We start from the raw sequence: 5,776 nt of genomic DNA, 5'->3' as shown, positions 1-5,776 counted from the left end.
TGTCACGATCCGGATTTCCCACCATCGGGAGTCGTGATGGCGCCTACTGTTGGAGCTAGGCAAGCCAAACATTTAAACATTTTCGGATAACAACATAACAATAACAAAATAACGAGTCTTTAAATAAATGCGGAAGTCTTTCAAAACATAAATAACTGAAAACCCAAAATACGGAAGTCTAATATTTAACTACCCAAGACTGGAGTCGCTATCTCACGAACTACTAAAGAGTGCTACAAACAAGTCTGAATAGAAATACATAAATGTCTGTCTCGATACAATGAAAACAAACTGAAACATAGAAAGGGACTCCGGCCTGCGAACGCCAGCTAGGCTACCTCGTAAGTCCCTGGACTGAAGTCAGCTCCCGATCGATATCGTACTGCTGTGGTCCAAAAGCTGCTCCGGTACCGTGATTTGTGCAAAAGAGCACAGAAGTGTAGCATCAGCACAACTGACCCCATGTGCTGGTAAGTGCCTGGCCAAACCCGGCGAAGCAGTGACGAGGCTAGACAGGACTACCAAATCAACCTGTGCAGTTCAATATATATGTATGCAATAAAGGAAAGAATACCGAAATTAAACAGTTAACAAGGGAGGGAAACATGCTATGGGGGAGTACAATCCGGATATAAAGTCATCAACTTAAGTAAGAAACAGGGCAATAACAATAATTAACAAAACAAAACAGGAGAATCAACAGTTGCACGGCATCAACCTTCGTGCTTTTACTCTCATTCTCACCAAAAACCATCAAATAGAGTGTACGGCATCACCCTTCGTGCTTTCCCTCACATAACTCTCATTTCATGGCACAGAATGATCCTTCGTGCAATTATAGTCAAATCAGAGCACGGAATGTCCCTTCGTGCATAAATAATCAAACATGGTACGGAATGACCCTTCGTGCAAATATAATCAGAACATGGCACGGAATGACCCTTCGTGCATTATCACTCTTCCTCACCCAAACAATAATCACAACCAAACGGGCGAGGGAATAAGCAGATAATAAGAAATGTCTCGGCAAGGGAAAACACAATTAAACAGCTAAATCCCGGCAAGGGAGTAACAACAACAACTTTCACATCCCGACAAGGGAGATAATCAATATACTAAAACCATCCCGGCAAGGTATTAATCATATCTCTTTCCATTTCTTTCATTTCTTACTCAATAGTATTTTTATTGTTCGAGCCAACGCTCCAAAGAATTTACAATTCATAACCAATCCTCAAACTCTTCACATTATGTAGAATTCATCAATTAGCATAGAAGAGTCTCAAAAATATCAGCAATACGTGCAAACAAGGACCCACGGTCATGCTAGACACCGGTGTATAGATACTCGTCACCATGCCTATACATCGTACTCGATCATTTAGCATTTAGAAATTAATGACACTCTAATCCTATTCCCTCAAGCCAAAGTTAGATCAAACACTTACCTCGGTCCAAAGAATAGCAATCAACTCTACAATACCGCCTTACCTCTAAAATCTGACTTCGAAACAATGGCATTTAGGCATAATTAATTCAATAATATTAATTAGGGCTCAACAACATAATCCCATAGCCTAGAAATGAGTTTTCTAGCATTCTTCAAAAAATACCAAAATTCGACACCGGACCCACATGGTCCAAACACGAGGCTCGGACCAAAACCTAGTCACCCATAACCCCACGAGTTCAAATATATAATTTCTTTTAAGATTCGACCCCAAATTGGGGTTGAATCACCCAAAATTCCCAAAACCCTAACTCTACCCAAAACCCTTAATTTCTACTTTGAATTCATGATTTAGGGCTAGGAAATTAGTGATTAAATGAAGAAATTAAGAGAGAATGAAGTTAAGAACACTTACCTAAGAAGCTATGGAGGAAAAGGCTCTTCAAAATCGTCTATGGGGTGTTAGGGAGAAGAGTTCGTGTGGAAAAATGAGGAAAATCCCGAAGCTACTATTTCTGTAATTTTAACAAAATCACTGGGCGTTTTTGACCTTCGCGTTCGCGACAGGGGTGTCGCGTTCGCGAAGAAAGAAGACTGGGAACATCGCTTTCGCGGAAGACTTATCGCGAACGCGTAGAAGGGGAAAGGCTGGGTCCAAGACTTGTACTCTGCGAACGCGAGATGGGGTACGCGAACGCGATGAAGAAGAGGCTGTTACTATGCGAACGCGAGGACTAGTCCGCGAACGCGATGAAGGAATTACTGGGGGTCCTGAGTTGGCTTATGCGATCGCGTATGGGGTAACGCGAACGCGATGAAGGGAAGGCTAAGGCTGTGCGAACGCGAGCTGAAAGACGCGATCGCGAAGAAGGAAAGCACTGTGCAAAAATTGCAGGAAATCTGCTACTTTTTCTAAGTTCAAAAATACCTACACCGAACACCTCCGAAAACACTCCCGAGTCCTCGGGGCTCCCAACCAATCACACACACTAACTCAACAACATCCTACAAACTTACTCGAGCTATCAAATCGCCAAAAAAACATCAAAATCAGTGAATCAAACCTCAAAATCATCATTTTTCATTCTAACTTCACAAACTTCAAACTTTAGATATTTAGGTCCGAAACACGCCAAATGACGTCCGTTTTCGACCAAACTTTACAGAAAGCGCTTAACACATATTTAAGACTTGTACTGGGCGTCGGAACCAAAATACGAGCCCGATACCATAGTCTTTTAATCAATTTTCATTTCCATTTTTCTTAATAATTTCAGAAAAACAATTTCACAGAAAAATTCTTTTACTCGGGTTCTAGACCTCGGATTTCGACTCCGGGTACATGCCCGAGTCCCATATTTTTCTACGGACCCTCCGGGACCATCAAATCACGGGTCCGGGTCCGTTTACCAAAAATGTTGACCGAAGTCAACTTTAATCATTTTAAAGCCACATTTTGTAATTTTTCACAGAATTTAACATATAATCTTTCCGGCTACGCGCCCGGACTGTGCACGCAAATCGAGGCAACTAAAGGTGAGGTTTTCAAGGCCTCGGAAGCACGGAAAAAGAGAGAAATCCGGTGATGACCCTTTGGGTCGTCACAGATCCTCCACCACCTCTAACCCCAGTTTCATCACCCACCCAATCACCACCACACAATACCAATCTAGTAGAACAAGCCCTAAACTTTCAAGCGTAACTAGATGCAACAGTCGTTTACAGCAGAGAAACACGTTCAATTCATGCATGACTTGATGGAATAAGGGTCTTTGTCCAGAAGGAGGAGTACGGAAGAAAGATATACATATGGTATCCTCCGAATCTCCTAACAACATCATTTCGTCTAAGGCCAACTACAAATCCAGAAGTGGGAAATTATGCAATGCTTCTACTACCCACATTTATTCTTCGACTAGGACAGACAAGTACTCACAGGAGTCAAAGGAACAGTCAATTGCTTGAACCAACTGACAATCATATGAGTTTTATTATCTGGAATTGCAGGGATATTCAGTTAGATGATTTTAGAAGAAATTTTCAATCATTACTAGATTACAATAGACCATCTTTGGTGGTACTGCTTGAAACTCACTGTCAAAACCACCAAACCGTCAAGGAGGATTTTAATTTCACAGGCATGATCGAGGTTGCTGCTATTGGCAAGTCTGGAGGATTTGCTATCTTATGCTTGTCATATGTGTTGCATGTGGAACCAGTGGCCACCACAACTCAGAAAATACATTGCCATGTTCAGGTACTTCCTTATCCTTTTAAATTTTTTTTACTGCCATATATGCAAGTACTAATTTAGAAAATAGACAATCTTTATGGCATAATTTAATGTGCGTGTATGATAGCTATAAGGGCCCTTAGTTAATTGGTGGTGACTTTAATGAGATTCTAGAGGCAGATGATAAGTTTGGTGGTTTATCAATTAATAATTCCAGATCAAACAAATTGTTAGACTGTATCAATTATTGTCATTTCATGATTTAGGCTACAAAGGTAGTCGTTATACCTGGACGAATGGTAGACATAATAGTAGTAATATACTTGAACGTATTGCTCGTATTATGGCTAATTATGATAGGCTTAAACAATACCCTAATGCTTTAGTTACACATCTTCCCCGTACGCATTCAGATCATTGTCCTGTAAATTTAGAACTACAACACTGCCCTTTACCTCGCAAAAAAATATTTAGATTTGAAACTATATGGACTTCACACCCTACTTTTCCCTCTTTAATTAACCAAGTATGGTTAGACAATTTACACTTGATACCTGCTATTACTCAGTTTACTACTACAGTGCAAGAATGGAATAAATCCACTTTTTGTAATATTTTTCAACATAAAAAAAATTATGGCTCGCTTAAGTGGTATTCAATCCTCTATCAATTATCCAACAAACATTTTCTTACATAATCTAGAACATACATTAACCATGGAATTTAATAACATCCTAAAGCTTGAAGAAGATTTTTGGAAACTAAAGTCACGTATTGACTGGTTAAATGATGGTGACGCAAATACAAAATTCTTTCACCTTAGTACACTCAATCGTAGGAGACATAAGCGTATTACTGCAATTCAAGATCAATGGAGAAATTGGATAACTGAACCTATTTGCATCAAGGATCATATTACACGGTACTATCAATATCTATTTACAACTCACAAAATCACTTCTTCTAAAAATAATAGTTTAAAGCCTTTCAATATTTTAACATCAAATGACCGATCTCGTTTAACAACTCCTTTGCAAGAGTGAGAAATAACAAATGCTATTCAATCTTTTAAACCTCTCAAAGCACGAGGACCGGATGGACTTCATCCTTTATTTTATCAAAAATATTGGAATATAATTAGTAACTCAGTAAAATTTTATTGTCATAAAGTCTTCAATGAACATCAGATTGACCCTTCTATTAATAACACTTTCATTTGCTTAATACCCAAAATAAGAATGCATCCACTATTTTCCAGTATCGACCAATCAGTCTTTGTAATACAATATATAAGATTATTACAAAACTAATTGTTAATAGACAAAAACCTCTTCTGGAACATATAATTCATCCAACTCAATCTAGCTTCCAGAAAAACAGGAAGGCAGTGGACAATGCTATTATAATGCAAGAAATCCCAAATTCCAAAAAATGAAAGGCAATAATGTTAACATGCTTTTAAAATTGGATTTGGAAAAAGCGTTTGATAAATTAGAGTGGTCGTTTATACATTATACTCTAAGCTCTCTTAATTTCCCACCCTCTTTTACAAAGCTGATTATGTCATGTATTACAACTAGTACTATTTCTATTTTGATTAATGGTAATCCTACAAACTACTTTACACCCACACCACCACCAATTTGCTTGTATCTAGCCACAAGTTACTTAACTATATCAATAAATGCTAAATGAATCAATTCTAATGCATGAAAATAGGTTCTCTAAAGTTTTTCCCAAAAAGTCAAAAATCGACCCCGGGCCCACTTGGTCAAAACCCGAGGTTCGAACCAAAACCCGATTACCCATTCACCCACGAACTCAAATATATAATTTATTTTGAAAAATTCGAAAATCCTAAGTTCTACCCAAACACCCAATTTCTCCCACTGAAAACCCTTGATTTTGAGTTGAAATCATGTAAAAAGATGTTAAAGATTAAAGAAAACGAGTTAGAAATGACTTACAATCGACTTGAAAGAGTAGTTGTCTTTGAAAAATCGCCCAAAGTTTTAGGTTTTGAAATGGTTGTAAAAATGGTTGAAAATGCGTCTGAAATTCATTTTAGCAGGTCTCTGATGTCGCAATTGCGA

This window comes from Nicotiana attenuata, chromosome 12 (genome assembly GCF_001879085.1).
Source record: "Nicotiana attenuata strain UT chromosome 12, NIATTr2, whole genome shotgun sequence".
NCBI classification, from domain to species: domain Eukaryota; kingdom Viridiplantae; phylum Streptophyta; class Magnoliopsida; order Solanales; family Solanaceae; genus Nicotiana; species Nicotiana attenuata.
This window is presented reverse-complemented; position numbering follows the sequence as displayed.